The sequence below is a fragment of the Cimex lectularius genome, unplaced genomic scaffold, assembly GCF_000648675.2.
Source record: "Cimex lectularius strain Harlan isolate CLEC.00 unplaced genomic scaffold, Clec_2.1 scaffold24, whole genome shotgun sequence".
In the NCBI taxonomy this organism is placed as follows: Eukaryota; Metazoa; Arthropoda; class Insecta; order Hemiptera; family Cimicidae; genus Cimex; species Cimex lectularius.
In genome coordinates this window covers 711,143-731,598 of record NW_019392666.1, presented here as the reverse complement: position 1 = coordinate 731,598, position 20,456 = coordinate 711,143, and the positions used below count along the sequence as shown (strand labels likewise).

Sequence of the window (20,456 nt, the reverse complement as noted above, 5' to 3'; positions counted from 1 at the left end):
TAATCTAAACATTTCTCTTAAAATCTATAAGCACCGTTGAAATCCCCGTTAATTTTTAGAGAGAATCAAAATCATAATTCCATTGAAATTTTTTAATTTAATTTAATGCCCATTTAGTATGTAATGCTTAAGAAGTTTACAAACAGCTAGAAGGTCAAGGAAGAAAGACCCAAACGTTTTGCCACCTTCATCTTCTTATTGAAAAATTAACGGGGATTTCAACGGTGCTTATAGATTTTAAGAGAAATGTTTAGATTAAAAGATATCACGATTTTCCGACGCCAGGACGTGATATCTTTCAAAATCGATAAAAAGCGAAATTACTCTGAAATGGTTGAGAATCGGACCATGGTCAATATGAACTTTTTTGTTCATTTTAGGGTCAAGAATCTACTGGTGAAGTTTGTAGCACGAGTAGCAAGTCACTCTCAAACATTAGCAATCCTTGAACCACCATTTTTTCTCTTTTTGTCATCAACATCTTGGTCTCACAACCACTAAATAAGAAAATGACGAGTGCGTTGGAAGCGTTATTAAATCAGGTAGTTTTCCTCAAATTTGCTGCCTTCTGAGACTAAAATTAGAAACTCTGGATTACTTTATACACTTTCCGATTTACACAATTTTCCACTCTTTTTGTAGTTCTGGCTGAAATAAAACACAAAAAATTAGCCCAAACATTTTGCCACCGTCATCTTCTTATTGAAAAATTAACGGGAATTTCAACGGTGCTATTAGATTTTCAGAGAAATGTTTAGATTAAAAGATATCACGATTTTCCGACGCCAGGACGTGATATCTTTCAAAATCGATAAAAAGCGAAATTACTCTGAAATGGTTGAGAATCGGACCATGGACAATATGAACTTTTTTGTTCATTTTAGGGTGAAGAATCTACTGGAGAAGTTTGTAGCACGAGTAGCAATTCACCCTGTATACTGTGTAGAAGATGGGTCCTAAGATACTTCCTTGTGGTCCTCTGAATCTGTACGGTAGAGAGAGGCCAATGATGCGTTGAAATTATTTGTCGGATCAGGTGGTAAGTAAAAAGGTGAACTCGCTTAAGCTTCCAGAGTAGCTCCGAGTGCTACACCCGATCAAATGCTTGCTTCACATCTAGGAATCCACCGGAGCATCCTTCCTATTGCTCAAGATTGGTGATAATATCTACAAAGCGATGGTGCTGCTTAACAACAGAATGAGAACGTCTAATCAACCAAAACTGGTGGTTGGGGAAAAGGTTGCCGGAACGAAGTTTATCTAGGGTTTTACCTATTATAGGCAACAGACTAACTGGACTATAGGATATAACCACATTCAATTTGGAGCACGAGTGCACGAGAGTTTGCTTGATGCGCGGCGGCTCCGGCAGACGAGGAACGCGTGGCGACGAGAAAGGTGGCTTGTCTTTTTTTGTGGTTTGCGCTCTCGTTATTTTTCCCCTGGGAACAAGTGGACGTTTTCTGGATTCAGCAGCCTTTTTTACGGAGGGAAGAGATCTTTCTGGACGTCGGACTGCACAACCGGCTTTATACGAATTCGACAACTATTTGCCTTGGACTTTCAACGAGCTGCAGGGTAATCACTTGTCCAGAGAACATTTTATTTTCATTTGTTCACTTTGTCAATTGATTTTCTTTATTATTGCCGGCACAATGTTTTTTTTTCTTAATTTTTTATAAAAAGGCCTTAATCAGTATTGTTCATTTTTAAATATAGAAAAGATACTTATTTGTATTATTTTATTTTAATTTAAAAAAAAGGGAATTTTTTGTTTTGTTCATTTTTATTTTTTCAAAAAATAGAAAAAAAAGGTGTTCATTTGTATTTAATTGCTGTCGTTATTTTTATTTCATTTCAAAGACCTGAAACAACTGTCCTGATCCCTCCACGACAATTTTTATAAGATTTTTATTTTTATTTTAAATATATATTGTATTTTATAAGGATTATATAAAACAATTATTCAGAAATCGTGCGATGCGGTCTGGTGTGATGTAGGTTTCAGAAAAATATTTTCTTTATCGTGCCAACGTTTCGACATTTATCCAGATCATCTTCAGGGCCTGGGATTTACAAACATAGTTTAAATTTATCAAAATACATGTAGGATGTGGAAAAAAGTAAATTTATACATTGCAAAAAAATATTTTTTTATATTCAATCAAAGTATTTCTACTCTTTTGATTGAATATAAAAAATATTTTTTTGCATTGTATAAATTCACTTTTTTCCACATCCTACATGTTTTTGTTAAATTTAAACAATGTTTGTGAATCCCAGGCCCTGAAGATGATCTGAATAAAGATGGAAACGTTGGCACGATAAAAAAAAATGTTTTTCTCAAACCTACATCACACCAGACCGCATCTAACGATTTCTGAATAATCATCGATTAACGGTCACTAATCACCACACATTATATAGAACTGTGGGCTAATTTTATTAAGAACAATTGTTGAGGAAAAACTTCAAAATTATTAAATGATTAGCTCAGATTAGGCTGTCAATAAAATAATAGTAGTAAGAAAATAACAATATCAACAAAATAATAACAACAAGATGATAGATTGAATTCAATGATAGATAAAAACTAAAATAAATAAAAAATAGCTTTAAATTAAGGAGGTACAATAGAAGACATGATGACACAGAGATTGCATGGCATATCAACAGTTATCAAACGATATTTTTTTCTGACACAGAATGAAACGACAAATTGTCGTCTATACAGCAAAATGTGCTGCGAAAGAACTTTTAGCATATATCGTCGTTCGTTGAATAGGACCACTTCAATGGATGCCGCTGTTATCGCAATGTTGTGGGAACTTTGAGACGCCCACTTCGCAGAGAGGAAAAACGGTCGTTCATAACCGTAATACGCCTCTGTATTAAGTACGTGAGCTCTTATATTTTTAAAATACATGAAAAGACAAACACAAAAACAGGCGAAAACATTTCATAACTTTGAAGTCAATTTTATAAAAAAAACTTCCGATTAAATCTAAGCTCGCAAAAGACGAATGTGTACATTGTAGATATTAGGGCGTGGATATAGCTTTGGCAGTAAAAAGAAGACCATTTTGAAAGGGCTTTGAGCCCGTTATAATTTACCGGAATGAGGGGTGTAAGCGGACATCGTCCTCCCTCCCGTACAACTAATCAAACTAAGCATCTTGGGCAAAAGGGGTGAGATAAGATACCCTAATGGATACGACCTGGAGAATGACCGTCGGTGGAAACCCGAGCCTAATTCAGGGATCCGCTTCGTCGCTGGATCTCTATTTTACGTGAACACCCCTCACTAAGCCAAGAGTGTCTGATGTCGCAACATTAACAACCTGACCGTTGCCTCCAATTATCGAATGGAACCACCTTTTCGGCTCTGCCTCGGAGGTTCAATTTGAGGAATTAAGCCGAAGGCAATATGATTTAATTCGGGATTAAGTGCGCAGCGTCGAATTTCCATTAGATCCGCGCCGATGGAATTACAAAATCAAGCAATCGGATACGTTTGTTCGTTATCTCGGAGTGAAACTTTTGTTACAGTTGGTTTGTGGTGAGGAAAAAGTTAAATTTGATTAAATAATTATAATCGACAGTAATATCAATACAAAATTTGCTATGTTTAAAGTCTGATTCTGCAGCTTAAAATAATAAACATTATTAGAATTTTTCTTCTGAGCAGGCCGTGCGTTCCATAAATATCACCTTGTTATTTTCACATAAATTGCAGTTGGCTTTCTTATTTCGGACAAGCAGAGAAAATTATGCAAGAAAAAAAAACACTTGAAAAAATGTATTTATGGTTTAATTTTGGGTTAGTGGGCAACTCGCAAAAATAAATAAATTTGATTTTTATTCAATTTATTGCTTTTATTTGAATGAACAGAGTATAGTGAATCCGTTATAAAAAATGAATGTAGTTCCGCGTTTAAAAAAAGTGAAGTTCGGCTAAGTTTGAGTTAAATTACACATGATCTAGTTTTGGAAAAAATTCTCGGATTTTCTTCTGTTCACGTTCAAAAATTCCAAAGGTGTATATGCCATTAGAGGTGAACTTGGATTCATCAGTCCATAGGATGTTTGAAAGAAGGTTTTCTTCAGCCTCCCAGATCGACCTTTCGGCAAGGAACGTCAGATGCCTGTCATAATCTGTGTCCGGAAGTCCTTGGACAAGATGAAAGCGATACGGCTTAAACTTGTAAGTCCGGAGTACACCTCTAATTTATTTTTTGAAAAACCTAAAGCCAACATTTCGGATAGGAAATTCGGATTTTCGCGAGCATAAGTAAAATATTCATCTCCAGAGTCGAAATTGCGCTGCCGGTTTCTTTTTGCCATAACTGCGCATTTTTTGACCAATTTCAAATCCAATCACCATTGTATTCATCGTAAAAATCAAAAGGGTCGTATTTGAAATTTTGCAATTGAACTAGGCCTCACGTACCGTGTACAACTTTTCTCCAAAAAAGTAAACATTTGAAACTATTTTTCAATTAATTAAGATTTTTAGTTGAGATAAAAAAGTCAGTGTCACGAGCGGGATTCGAACCCACGACCTTAGGCTAGATATGCCGCTACTCAACCACTTGAGCTATCGTGACTTCGAGTAGCAGTAGTAGTAGAGTAGCAACGTATCTAGCCGAAGGTCGTGGGTTCGAATCCCGCTCGTGACACTGATTTTTTATCTGAACTAAAAACCTTAATTAATTGAAAAATATTAATTGGTCAAGTGGACCACAAAAACTAGTGAATTTGAAACTATACTAAAAATATTAAACATTTTTTTATAGGGTCATTTTATAGCGTATCTAGCGTCAAAGTTAAATAATGTCCAATATGAATATTGTAGATTATTCTGTGTAAACAACTATGTGTTGAAAATGAAACACTTTTTTACAAAGTTGTCTACACAGACGTCAGGAGAATGCTCGGCTCTGATAACCCTCGCAGATATTTATTTTATCTGCCTTTCCATTTTTCTCCCTGTACCTCCAGGCGGTTTGAATGGGTGGAAATTCAGGGTGCACCCTTGCTAACACTGCCCGCCTCCCCCGCACCGGGCCCAGTTTAGCAGAAACTTTGTCCACCCTGAGATAATGTGTTAACACTTAATTCCGAGTTTCTAACTTTTTCCTCCGGCGAAAGCGCTTTTAAAAGGGCCTAACGCGGAGCAAACTGCGCCATTTTGACGACATCCACCGCCGCTGCTGGCCCCAGAGTTTTTCCAACAATAATTTGTCTCGCTCAGTCGTTTTACCGGGTTGGAGGGGCGGCTCAAAAATTGCTGAAAAGCGCGAGTGTCAAACTCTTTTGTTGGGATATTTTCAAACGATATTTTCTTTGACAGCTTATTTGTCAATTTTTTATATGATTAGGTTTTTTTTACTGCTCTTAGTTGTTATTATTATATGAAAACTTAATTTTCGCAGAGAGATTGAACAAAATATATACAGAACTTTTAGCTTGTAACTGGAGAAAAAATAATGCTTTCCGTCGGCTATAATAAATACAAATAATAAAAAAGTCCACTGAGCTCATCATTCCAAAGATGCGGTTGGCATAACTCTCCAGAGCAGATATATTGGCAGATTAACTAAATAAAAACTAGGTAAATAAGTCCTTGACATGTAAAGGGTTGATTTGCTAATGAAATGTTTCAAAATGTACATTTTTTGAATTGCAGGGATTGTGTATCGTACTTTTTGATATGAATGCGTATGAGTTGCAATGATGTGGAAGTCCAGGATAACACACTGAAGATGTAGCTACTCAAGTATACCCTCTAATAGGGGTCCTTAATTTCACTTGTTAAAATTGAGAATTGGTCGGGTATTATATAGCCCCGAGACCTATCCTGGAACTTCGTTCCAGCGGAAGGTTGAGCCGGATCACTGAATAAAAGACCTGTAAAAGTCAATCAAACAGATGGAACCAAAAGAACGGACGTCACTTGGGTTGTGCATTATCAAAAATTGGTGTAAATCCGCAAAACTAGTAACTGCACGCGATAAAACTGTCAAAGTTATGCTGAAAAGAATCTAAACTCAAGAAACCCTCACCATTATCTTAGAAGACAAGCACCCAACTATACAAAGTCTAGCAGGTCTCAATATTGCAGGGTCAATTCATACCTGCCTCACTGCAGCAATGGAAACTGAACTCAACTTCCCACCCTTACACGTTTATGTACAAAAGGTGGCTTTTGAGAGTGTCAACAGACTCCTTAGATATAAAGAAATAAAACCAGATCTAAGGACCAGCCACCACCAAATTTCCCAAAGAATTAAGATAAATGAGATGGCTACTACGGTGTCTGACAAAATGAGGAAAAAGCTCAACTTTGACCGACCCTTCCAAGTTGATATAGACGATAGAGACATTTGGAAGAAAGTTGACCCAAGTTTCAAGGACGGGCCCTAATATGATACACAGATGGATCAAAGATGGAACAGGGAGTAGGCGTAGGGGTAAAAGGGCCGAATTACACCCTAGCAAAGCCCCTTGGACTAATCCCAACGATTTGCCAAGCTTAATTCCATGCAATACAACTATGTGCACACCTACCAATAAAAACATGCAAAAGGTGCACAGATAAACTTTCAAAAACTCTCAAACAGCCAGGCAGACATAAAGAAACTAACTTCATATACTTTCAACTACAAACTTGTCTGGGAGTGGCTATACTGTCTAATGACTCTGGGAAAGCAAAACAAGAAAGCTTCATGTGGGTTCCCTGACATGAAGGCATAGAATGAGAAGAACAGGCTAACCAACTAGGCAAAAAGGGGCAATCCTCTCACCCATAGAACCAGAACCATAACTAAGTTCTCCGGAGTGCGAGCTTAAGTTGGAATTGGAAGAAAAAGTTGACAAATAAAACCTAAAACACTGGAAAAACACTCTAGGTATAAGAAAAACTAAGAGATTTATAAACATTAAAAACAGAAAACGAAAGAATTCCTCTATCTCAGCAGTAAAGAATTCAGGAGGATTGTAGGCCTTTATACAGGCAACGGCCTTCTTAAATATAACCTTAAGAAGGTGGGCAAGCTGAGACGGAAACATACTGTCAGGAGGAACCAGAGGCCTGCCGATGCACATATCCTCTGCGAATGTGAAGCATTAGCCCGTTTACGGTACAGCCCCTTTGGTAGGGCATTTCTCATACATAAAGAGAGTCAGTTTTATAAGAAATAGACTTTCCAATGTATGGCTGTAAGCCATAGGTATTCCACAGTAGACCTGTTTAGGTCGCAGTGGAGGATGAATTTTATTCAATCAACCCCTCCCCCCATCAAAAGGCATATCGTTATGGTTAAGTCTAATTCCAGTGATAGTATAATCTTCGATTTTAACCCCAATTATGAAGTAAATGTATATACATAGAAGACGAGAGAGAGAGTGAGAGAGAGAGAGCGAGAGAGAGAGAGAGAGAGAGAGAGAGAGAGAGAGAGAGAGCCCATAGAAATAGAGGGATAAAGAACGACATAGAGAGAAAATGGACATTCACGGCGCGAAGTTCAGCAGGTTCGCAAGAACAGCATGTCGTGATGGTTTAGTCTAATGTCTGAGCCGTGATCGTATACTCTGTTTTTCCCTCCTTTCACCTTCAACAATCAGCCTATTTCCTTCTTCTCCACATTTAAAAACCACGGGCTTACCGACAACCAAAACTAACTAAATGAATTAGCACCTGAAATAAAATAAATATGTATCGCACTTCCGTTTCCCTATTGAGCACTTCCGTGAGTTCCATCGGTAAAGAACTATGAAAACAGCTCGCATAGAAATATTTGGGTCGACCTTCAAACAGAGCGAAAAGCCAAAGAAAACTAAGTAAAATTGGCCTAAGAGCATAGTGAAGAGAAATAAATTGAAAGACCTGGCGGTTTGATTGACTTGTATATATGTTGTAGCATGAACTGGCATCAACCGACATCAATGATGTCGACTCATTTATCGAGTTCTTTTGACTGATTAATAGGCTTTTGTTTTTGAATAATTGTTCTCTTTGTAGCTAGTAAAATTTGGTATCGTTTTTATGTTTATTCTTTATTGTTTTGAATATTTTCAGAACAAAGTTCTGAACGGGAAAAGGTACGCTAGAGTGGAGAAAATTCAAGTTTTATTTAAAAAAGCTCATTGTTTTAAAATAAACACTAAAAAAATTGTTTTGAACGGATTGAGATAAAACAACGAGGTTTAACGACGAAAAAAAAATTTTACTCTACAACCTGACCACCTTGTTTATATAATGTAGGAGGTTTAGAGGTCGACAAACAGCTAAAGTCAACTCTGGCCCTCTGCGTGTTTTACATCTTTTTCTGGACTTTCACACGTATTTTTCAACCAGCGGCCATTCTGGTCTCTCTTCATAACTTATTCATAAAAAATATATATAAATATAGGAAACTTAACAATTTGTAAACAACCGATTTATACCAGGTATGGGCAAGCTATATCTTAATAATCGATCCCATTAAGGAAAAAGAAAAAAAAACAGGTATTATTATGTAGAAAGGATGACAAATTAGGAAAATGCCTTTCTACCTCAAGGATTAAGTTCTCTTAACATTGTAAAAGGCTAATTGAGATTAAACCGGATGAAAAGGCGGCTTGCGAACTGAGTGCTCGTGGGGTGGGGGATTTTCCGTGAAAATCGTGTAAATCGCTCGTGGCTAAACAAAGACAAACGATATGAGGTTAAATTTTGTGGAATTTAGGTAGAATTAAGATGTTAATGGAGTCTTTGATGGGGTTCTTTGTAGAACGATATAAATTGTTGTCTTTTTAGGCCGGGGGCGTGGGAGGTCCGCAACTTAGCAAGACAGTTTTAACGGGGATTATAAGAGACAGAGGAAGGAGGGCGCAACCGCTCCGAATTACCATAACAAACTCGAGGTGCAATTAAGATTCATAAACAAGGGTGTAATAAGTCAGTATTAAAGTATCAAAGAGTTTAAGGCCGCGAGGAGGAGATTAACTGAATTTCAGCGCGTATTGTCTTCCAGCATCCTTCGGAATGAGTTTACCTTCATCGCTTGATTACTTCCTCGGATTCGCCCTCAGTCACGAAATAACTCCAGCTCCTTCCTCCGGCTTCGAGTTCGAACTGTGTGGGGGCGGGAATGTTGGAGAAACATTTTAAACGATCGTCAAACCAATTTTCGGCTGAAAACGAAAAGTTGTGAATGCACGAGAAATTGTTTTTTCGTTTCATTGAACTTGGATTTATTTTACTAATCGAACCGCAAAACGAATTTTCTTAAATGTAAATAAAGCAAAACAGTTTTCGCTGAGATGCGAAATTAGGTTGCTCGCCAATTCATTAATGTTAAGTATTATGTTGAGGCCTGCGAGGTTATGAACCCGTCAACATTTACGGTTAGAATAACTAGAATATACGTAACACAGTTGTCAAATTCCCTTCTACAAAGATAATTAATTTTCCAGCTAATATAATAATGTATTATTATATCTACGCTCCAAGACCGGGCTCTAGAGGAGAAAGTAAGTGCCGGTGGTTGAATAAAGGGTTTAAATTTGATTGTATTGTAAAGTAAAGTAAAATAAGTAAATGAAAGTTACTTATTTATTTAATAAAAACAGACTGTGATCGAATATGATTATTTAAGGAAAAGGAGTGAATCCTTTGTGGCAGTGTGTGTGCAGCCTTGTCATCATCCATGTGATGTATATATATATATATATATTATTGGGGTTGGGGTTGGTAAGAAAATAATGACTTTTTTACAGTATATATTTTTATTTATTTTATACCTGGCATGTTTTTAAATATTTGGGGATGTATTGCCCATTTCGCATAAAAATAACCATCTTTTGAGTCTAGGAACGTTTGAACAGCTGTTTGAACTGATTATTTGGAGAACGTGAGATGCGGTCTGGTGTGACGTAGGTTTTAGAAAAACATTTTCTTTATCGTGCCAACGTTTCGATCTTTATTGAGATCATCTTCAGGACCTGGGATTTATAAACATTGTTTAAATTTTTCAAATACATGTAGGATGTAAAAAAATGAATTTATACAATGCTAATAATTCATTTTTTCACATTCTGGTGAAAGACTAGTCCTTTTCTGTTAGTACAAGATATTTTTGCTTTTTTGGAAGTTAGCTGTTCACAGTACAGTTCGCTATTAACCGTTAACATGGGGCCGGACTTGTCCCACCAAATGCACAGCATACGTTATTTTTTCGTTCATTTGTTGTTTTGAAACAACTGGGGTCTTTTGAAAGGATTGGCAATAAGCATTTTTGCGGGTTATGTTGTTGTATGTGATCTATTTTTCATCACCTGTTACCAGTCTACGACGAAATGGGTCGTAAGGGTGACGACACAGATGCGAAGAGCAAATTGACATGCATAAATCCAAATCTTTGGATGTGGTTTCCAATGGTTCTATGGGAATCATTTAACATCTCTCCTAGTTCTCGGGTCTTCAAAAAAAGAGTTTCTTCTAGCATAGGCCTCAATATGTCGTCTCAATCCTCAGAAGGACTGCGGACATCAACTTCAAGAACAAAATTTTTTTTCTTAGAATCGAACAAACCACAGTTGGACTTTACGAACATTTACAGCATCAGAATCAAATACAGCCCACAAATTTCAAGTTGCAACAGTTGAATTGTTCCCTCTTTGGAAGTCAAAAGTAAACAATGCCTTAAATGCGTTTCATCCAGAGACATGATTACCAATTAAATTATTCGATACAACTAAAGAAGCTCAAAATATAAAAAGAAGAGAAATAAATTTAAATTTATTAATTTACGGATTAAACAAGCGTATTTGCAAACAAAATACCTAACAAAAATGTAAATATTGAGCTATTTAATACAATAATTGAAAAACTATATATATATATATAACAGCAGAGGTCGTAACAACTCTCGAGGTGTAGGTGTTTTAGAAAAACAGGTCATGCGAAAATATGTCGGGATCGGATACAGGGGCGCTGGACTCGAACCCGGGTCCTTTACCTTAGAGTGATGAGCGCCTTGTCAACGCCTCCGTTGCGGCCACCGATGCCCCTCGGGAGAGCATTAATGTTTTAATGTTGTATTTTTGGCATACGTATCGTTTGCTGGTGTGCCAGTCTAATATTTTTACATATATGTTGTTGTATCTGTTATCTTTGTGTACCGGAGTATTAGATAGATTTAAGTCTGGGTTTTTATTGTTCAGCTTTATGATTGTTGGTTCTTGTTTTTAGTGTCTTAAATATGTAAATGATATGTTTAAGCTGCTGCTAATTTGTTTGATAATGTTTTTTTTTTTTAAATTCGGTGTGTTTGTATATTTCTAGGTTTAATTAATAATAGATGTTAGGTTCTACTTTTTGTATATTGTATTTTTATTATCCTTGTTGGTTTAATTTCTCTGGTTCTGTTGTAATTCTTTCAGTTTATTGATACTATTTTACCCAGTTTCTCTAGTAATTTAGTGCTAATATTTTGTGTTGCTGAACGTGGTTCGAGGAAGCGTTGTGTTCATGTTTTAGGGTAAATATTATGACTTTCAGCGTTCAAGTCTCTTGTTATGTGGTTTTATTGTTGTTAGTTATTTAAACAGGTAATATTACTCTGAATGGCAGAAAGACTTTTGCGTAAAACCAAATTAAACATAAAATTCTGCAAAAAATTGCTCGTTACATGCAAATCGAGTAGTTCTTTCAAGGAATATACAAAAAGCTCACCTGGTTCGTTTTGTTGTGCTTCGGTGAAAAGGAAGGCGTTAAGGGCTTCTCGTGGATCAGTTTTGTGTATCTGGCCATTTATTGTCGGGTTTCCGCTATCGGCTCACTTTGAGCTGATCATTGTTTACCCCTTTCTCTTTGGCTCGCGATATCAGATTATTAGACCGGAAAGAAGTGGCGTCGATTTGAATAAATCCAGCGATTTTTGCCTAACGATTGTCTTTTATCATTGTAATACCAATTTGAAGTCAAAATGGTCAATTTATTTAAGCTTTTTTAAGGGATAGTTTTGATCTCCATTATTTGACTACTTTTTGAAGTGTTTCTACTAAAAAGTAGTTTCAAATTTGTAGCCATCCGAGAAATTGTTGTACTTTTGTAACCTCTTCTATAGAATGCTGTGGTACCCGAGATAATATTGCAAGATTTTACTTTTGGTAATTTCAACGTGAAGCTTCTGCTAGAGCCATCAGAAATGAGTTTTCCCAAGGGTGTCGATTTAACTAGAGAAGCTCTAAGTCATGTAAAATTATGCTGACCCGACTAAATGTCTTAACTTATTTTCATTTATTCTCCATTGACAAAACGTGAGTCCGATGTGAGACGAGTTTTATTACATCCCGTAGAAGTACAAAAGACAAAGAGCTTTAAAGACGAATATGCTCTTTGTTAGTCAAATAAATGGGTAAAAAGTCTCTGGAAATTATTTACTCCGACAAAAGGATGATCGTTCATACGCCCTGACTACTTTCCAACTTTTTAAACTCCTGGGGGTGGAAGATATATTTCCTGCCATATTACAAAACGTAAAAGATATGCTACGTAGTTTGGTATGTGCAAATCCAAATGAAGGATAAAAATGTGATATTTAAAAAAATGCTGAAGAACAGAACATTATTAATTGAACTAGAAAAATTTACACAGTAGAACAGAGAACCTCTCTCGTTCATAGTCTGATATTGATTGCGGCGCATCGGGAAATTTAAAAATGGATGACCCACCATAGTCATCGGATTTTTTCATCTTACATGCAGGAGGAATATACTTAAACCACGATTACAAGAACGAAATTTCACCCATAGAACATAAATAATTATAGGAAGATTTCCTCTTGACGTCTCGTGAGTGATGAACCTGTAGCTTTGATTTCAATCATTTTGTTCTAATATCTTTGTTATTTTATTCTGCAGAGTGTTTCATCTTTCCACACATTCGGTAGGTATTTAACGTAAGCAAACCAGTGAAAAATCACCACTACACAGCCGCTAGGTTTATCATTTTTAGCAGACCTCAAAGGGAACCCACATCACCATATTTAAAGGTTTGACTTCGTAATGAAAGAACAAAAACCATATCGCCACATAATGATTGCTTGCGAAATATTGGTTGAGGTGATTTTTTTTTATCATTACAAACCCATCACTGAAGACGACGAAAGATGATTTATTGTTCAGGGTGTATAATATATAGCGCCTTAAGAGTTATTGCATCCTTCAATTGAACTTACCGCTACTGGTGAGACTTACTTCATAAGCTCGGTTTCAGTTGTTGAATCTCTTCTATCATTATCAGGACACGTTGAACATCCAAAAACACTTCTTCCTGCGGGCAAACGTTGAACCACAGTTTGTTAATAGGTGTGTTGGTGTCTTCTTTGCAGAAAATGCACGTGCGGTCTTAGATTATACAAATCTTCCTCACAAACCCATTCAGTCGGCAGTGTCCTGTCAAAAGTTCTACATGGGTTCGTAGTTTTTTCTACTTCTTTCCATGCATTCTGTTGTTTATTTAATCTAAAATTCGGTAGAAATTTTTAGATTGTTTATGGTCAATGAGTCCACTGTTTCCTCATTTTACTTTTGTCTTTTTGTCCATGGTACTAGTTGATAGTGGAAAACCCTATGCCACAGAAGGGCTCAGTGGCACCTTCCTAGCAAGGGCGCCTGCTCTCTCGATGCCCTATATTGCCACATGTGGAACCCAGAGAGTAACGTTATTTTGCATACATAATCTGTTTAGCACAGTTTTTCAATTAAGTTCTACCTTTGATTTAACGAAGTTTTAGCTTAGTGTGCGATGGCTGCTTGGTGATCTGACAGGATATAATCTTATTTTTGTGCTCTTTGTTCAGATTGAACTGAGTACATCTTTCCTGGTACTTTACCATTAGAGAGTACTTTATCCTGGAAAATGATGGTGTATTTTCCCATATGTTCTGAGTATTTAGGTTAATGCTAAATACACCACCCACTGCATCTTCCATCGTTCTAGAGTCACTATACAAGCAGATAGTGCTGTTCTCATCGAAGGGGTTTCCTCTTTTTCATTATTTTTTAATACTTAAATTTGTTCGGAAATTTCCTGTTCACGTCGTCCCTTGAGGCCATGAGTATCGACCGATGTTACTTCATTATGCTGTTCTCTTCTCTCCACACTTTTAGCCGAGATGGAAGTTTTTATTTAATAATTTTGATTATAGTTTTCTGTGATGTTCTCATTAACATATGGTGAAGTAGGATTAATCCCATTATTTTTTCCATACAAGATGTGGGACTTATCATCGCACCAGATATGGAAAAGCATGCTAGTCTCTGTATTTTTATGAGTTATCTTTGGTTTTTTATTTTCTTTACTTATCTCTTGTTTTTGTAACCTTGATCAAATTGAACTAAATAAATCTCTCAAATGTATCGACTTCATTCCGAAAGTTACTGTTTTATTTTCCCATGGGTTCTGCCTATTTGGTTCCAGGACCTACTCTGAACCCTTGCTTTTTTTTGATCTAGTTCCATCAATGTATTAGCAGATTGTGCTCATATTAACGATCTTTTCTTCTTTTTCATTTAGTCTGGAATTTTCTGTTAAGAATTCTGTTAGGAATCGAAATTTTGCCCTGTTTCCTTTATCGCATTCGGTTGTTTCTTTCCTTCAAAACTAGGTACAAGGTTATTGAATTTTTTGTGCCCAATGAGTGAGTTCCACTGTTTCTCATTTTTGTTTTGACTTTTTGTCTAAGATACTCATTGATAGTGTGAAACCCTATGCCACAGAAGGGCTCAGGACCATCAGCGGTATGGCAGCTCCTTTCCTAGCAAGGGCTTCCGCTCTCTCGTTGCCCTGTCCACATGTCCTGGAACCCAGATAGTAACTTTATTTTGCATACTTAATCTGTTTAGCTTAGTTTTTCAATTGACCTTTGATATAATGTTTTAGCTTAGTGTGTGACGGCTGGCTTGGTTATCTGACATGATATAATCTTATTTTTGTACCCTTTGTTTAAATTGAACTGAATACATCTCTTAATTGCATGGACTTTACCCTAGAAAAAAACTGATGTATTTTCCCATGGGTTCTGTGTGTTTAGGTCCAGGGCTAAATACATCATCTTCTGCACCTTCCTTTGTTCTAGAGCTATACAAGGAGATATTGCTGTTCTCAACGAATGGAGTTTCCCTTTTTCTAATTCTTTTTTAATGTTTAAATTTGTTCGGAAATATTCTGTTCATGTTGTCCCTTGAGGACATGAATATCGACCGATGTTCCTTCTCTCCACACTTTTAGCCGAGTCGGAAGTTTCTATTTAGCAATTTTGTTAATAATTATCTGTGATGTCCCCAATATTGTATGGCGAGGGGGATTGACACCAGTATATTTTCCATACAAGATGTGGGACTTATCATCGCACCAGTTATGGAAAAGCATGCTAGTCTCTGTATTTTTATGAGTTCTCTCTGTTTTTATTTGCTTTACTTAATTGGCCCAGGCGATTGCGCCATATGTGAGTATAGGTTGCACCACCATGGAGTACATCCAAGGGCATAGTTTCTGCATTCACAGTTTTTCCTGCTATTCTTCGACCGAAAGACGAAGAAAGGCCGACAGACCAAAACAGCAAGGTTATATATATATATATATATATATATATATATTATGTGTAGAGATTAGTGACCGTTAATCGAGAGTTATTCAGATATCGTGAGATGCGGTCGGGTGTGATGTAGGTTTCAGAAAAACATTTTCTTTATCGTGCCAACGTTTCGATCTTTTATTGAGATCATCTTCAGGGCTCAAAGTGTTTGTCTTCTGTGTAATTGTGCTATCCTTGCGTGTCGTGTTGAGAGTGGGCCCTCTTGCCTATGTCCGTGGGACAGATTCCATCCAGGAATTGTTTCGTGCCCCAGCAATTAATACTCTCTTTCGCTGTTCTTATATATAGAGTAAGGTAATACCGGTTGTGGCCCGACAAACGCGGTATTTGAGCCTTCTTTGGCCAGGCTGTCCGTCGGTTCGTTGCCATAGTGTCCCTTATGAGTTGATATCCATATGAAGGTTACCCTATTCTCGTACCTGGTAGTAATCCTATTAATATGTTCAACGGTTTCCTCTACCAGCCTAGATGTTGATAACACTTTTTGTAGTGACTTAAGACTGGCCTGACTGTGGGAAAAAATTCTAATATCCCTAATCTTTTCCCTTAATCTTATTCTCCATGAGTGTTCTGCAGCAAACATTGATGGCCCAGACCTCCACCTGAAAGACTGAGGTGTTATTACCAAGAGGGGAGGAGATGCTGATCATGCTGATAATATGTATGTATGTATATAATATAATATGTATGCTGATATATGTATTCAGCACCGCTTCCCTTGTCCTTAATGAGTGAGCCATCGGTGAAGCAGTCTAGGCTACGATGGTCATGATCTGCACTATAGTTGTAATCACAGGGAGTAACTACCTGAAAGTGCTTTTTCCCTAAAGGTGTTTTTACCTTTTTATAAACAGCAAGGTTAAACAGACTAAAATGATCGGAAATTACCGAGTTGTGAACGACCTGTTACTGTTCAACGAATACTAAAACTTTAAATGCAAATCATAAGAAAGTGGTTTTGTTTTCTTCCTTCTTATGTAGCATTTTTGAGGATTGCGAGTTGCTTTGACTAAGGCTAAGTTGAAGTTGTCGCCGGAAATGAAAAGTCTACCGGTCAGGGGAAACCTGTGTATTAGACCAATTTCGGGTAATTTGAACACCCATCATAAAGTCAGCCTGTGCCGAAAATTATGTTCCTGCCAGATTGTTCTTAGTTCTACCAAAAAGATTTACCCTTCCTCTTTACTCGTCATCGATTCCAGTCTCAGCAATTTATAAACGTAGAAATTAAATGTACCACATAGAGTACACATCATCGCAAATCTTGTTAATTAATTGTAGAAAAATATATTCAAATATTTTTTCTATTTTTTTATTGTCCTTTTTATTTATTTGGACGTTTTAATTGTTATGATTTATAGGTTTTTTAGATGGTGAAAGAAATTTTTCATTTCCGGCATTTTGGTATTTAGTACCGTTTCTAAGTAGTTTTAAATTACAATAGTTAGTATTATATTATCACATATCAATGACAATAATAAAAACAATCAGTAATTCTTAATGCTTATTTGACAAACTGAAATAGGGTATACGAATTTTTATCAAATATTCCGAGTAGTTCTGTATAAAAACCATTTTAATCTGATCTGTTAATGTTGGGAATGTGTCTCATAAGTTGATACGTATTTCTCTCTATTTTATGCTACATAAAGCACACCGCCTTCTTTATTTCATTTATTTGTCGGAATGCACTTTCTAAATCAATAAAAATATCTTAACACCTGAGATGATACTTCGCTTCCCTTCTTTGTACCAAATATTTTTCTTTATAGTCTCTATTGATTATTTTAATTAATTATACCTTTTATCTAAAGTTGTGACGTTATTAAAAAATTTTATAAAAATGAGAGAAAAAATAAAAAAATAAAATAACCACAAAAAAAGTTTAATTTATTGTTAAAATTAAAATTTGATTCCAATGTTTCATGAAAATAATTAAACATATAAAATAAAAAGTAAATGACTTACAATTTGATGTGAGGTAAAATCTCAAGTAACCTTTTGAGCCNAATTATTTTGATTAAAGAACATTGCTTTAAAGTAACTAGTTTCTTTTTTTTTGTTTAATACCAAAATCCTGCATTATTTTCCGGACAACCCAATATAACTAATTACAGTTAAACAAACGATCCACTCAAAGCCCGAGCAAAATGGCGACTGATGATCCTTCCAATCACTCCCATCTTTCTTAAAGTCTCCAGCTGACACATCCACGACGAATCGTATTTGGAGGTTTCCTTATTCGTTTGAAATTCTGGAACATTTTATTGTGATGGGCCACCATCACAAGGTCTTGGTTGAGATGGAAAAGAAAGTGTGACGAGCGGGATCCGAACCCACGACTTTCGTCTCGATACGCCGCCGCTGCTCTAACCGCTAGACCGATTGTAACTTCTATCTACTCGGACACCAACCTCCCATCTCAACTTAACCCTTTCGAATTTTCCCTCTTTTTGTCATATTTTTAAAAATCTTGTAATAAGGATTCGATTCTCGGCGGCTTATGAAATGGCCCCGGGGAACTCTTAGGGAAGTAAGTACATCTGTAATTATCTGTAATTGTTATATTAATCCATAATTGTATTTAGTAGTCATAATTGACCTATTATATATTTAAATTAAAAAAATAAATAACATTAAAAAAAATTCATCTCACCCAAGACGTTAGATAGAAATATAGTTAATTTAAATAATTAATACCATCAAATATGACTAATATATATATATATATATATATATATATATATATATATATATATATATATAATTGATTAACTTATCTACAAATTCACTAACTCTTCACTATCTCTAGTTTGATAACATTGCTTTAAGGCTACATTAAATTTAATATAAAGGAAACTATTCTCGAAGAGGTATGCATTCAACTCCAGAAAACACGTGTATAGAGAAACATCATAGGTAAACGCCCTGAGCAAGAATAGGAAATTCCAAAAATTTCATGAAAATCGCCAAAACATCCGTTTAGATGATCCTAGTTATCGTGAAGTTATATTGATTCCCAAGCTATATAATTTCGTCGTTCCCTGACCATTCCGATTAATTTTTCATTCTATGATTTTGCATTTGTAACATAAGTGGTCAATTTTCATAAATTTAATTCTGTCCATCAGGAAGGGTCACGGAATTAAGTTTTGCATAGCTCTTTTCTTTTAGGCGGCAACCGCCACTATTATTTCTATGTTTATCAGACAAATTGCCTTTGTTATGTTTTATATTAATAATAAATTCACTAGTTTCGTGGTTCGCTTGACCAATTAATATATTTCTTCTTATGAATTTTCTTCTTTTGAATATTTGAAAAATGGCAAAAAGGAGGGAAAATTCAAAAGGTGGGGTTGAGATGGGAAGTTAGTGTCCGAGTGGATCGAGGTGACGATAGCTCAAGTGGTAGAGCAGCGGCGTATTGTGGGTTCGAATCCCGCTCGTAACACTGACTTTTTTATCTCAACTAAAAATCTTAATTAATTGAAATTAATAATAAAAAACGGCTAGTTTGAGTGATGATATATGTAAAAGTAGAATTTATCTTTGACCATGTCTTTGTTTGTAGTATTCCACAATCTATCTTTATTTGTTTAATTTTTTTATACATTTATATAAAATTATAGGCACGCTATACAGAAATGTTGAACAAGTATGAGGGTGTAGCTCATTTTCTCTTCCTAAGTAAATTCATGCAATAAGTTAGTTGTTATAACAACTATATTAAGACAATATTAAGATTACCATTTATTTAACTGAGGATTAGGATAAAAGTAACAAATTTTGAAATGTACAATTGTTTTTCTTACTGCAAAAAAAGAATTGTTTTAATTTAATTAGAAGAACATCGTCTTCTAAGATCATCCACCGATAGCCCCGACTCTGGAACAAGGTGAGCATATTAGGGTGGAAAAGTTTTCCAACTCCCCGGAATATAATTAAAAAACTCCGGAATGGAGACACGGAATCAATGCTGAGATTTACCCGAGTGTAAACTTAAGGTGGAAAATTGCCCGAATTACCTGATGGAAGAAGGGACCCTCCTGGTAAAATTAAACCTTGAGCCTTTTTAACCGGCTCCCTCCCGTATCTTTACGGCCCATTAAAACCGGCAGTTATTTCATTGCACATCCTGTAGATCCTGTAAAAGTCTGAATTCTAAGCGGCGCAAGCTTTTTTTGAAGTGTTACACATTGCTGTTCACCAGAGGAATTTGTCTCTTTTCTCAAGAACGTTAAAAAAAATACAAAGTTTATTGAAAGCATTGTTTCGAATCACATAGCCGAGGGTGAATAAGTTCTTCTACACTGGAAGAGCTTTTTAGGAACATAATTTTCTAATCCTTGCCTTTAATCTTCGTTTTATCTGCGAGGTAATTACTTTAGAAAGCTTGGATTGCGCGTTCGTTTTAAGTATGTTTATGATACCGTTTCTATCGATGATGGTAATGCCACAGTTACCCTGATTAGTGTTTTCACAAAAATTGATAAGTTCTCATCAAAGTCATAATAAAAGGCATCGGGTAAAAACCACCGCTGATAATCAGCGTCGAGCATAAAACTCTTTAAGACCTCGTTGAGAGACTCAATGACCTTAGGCCCTAATGTAAAGTAAATTTAGCTGTAAAAGGTTTTTTTTATATATTTCATTACAATCTGCAATTTCTAATACAGCATGTAATTTGATGATACATAGACATATCAACAAATATGTACATACAAATTTACTTTGAGGGGAGCAATAGAACTCTTAGTCTTTCTCACGCAGATTATTGAAATATTTAAATTGTTTTAAATACTCATATTA

The 20,456-nt window shown here is 35.9% G+C and overlaps 1 protein-coding gene and 1 long non-coding RNA gene across 6 annotated transcripts in view; one reads left to right on the top strand and one right to left on the bottom strand.

Moving 5' to 3' along the window:
- LOC106660836 (lachesin-like) overlaps positions 1-20,456 on the bottom strand; it is a 295,660-nt gene that overhangs the window by 193,946 nt on the left and 81,258 nt on the right. The window lies entirely within an intron of this gene.
- LOC106660837 lies at positions 3,879-7,985 on the top strand. Its single transcript, XR_001339590.2, has 3 exons — positions 3,879-4,204; positions 5,436-5,614; positions 5,690-7,985. It is a non-coding gene; the product is annotated as an uncharacterized LOC106660837 (long non-coding RNA).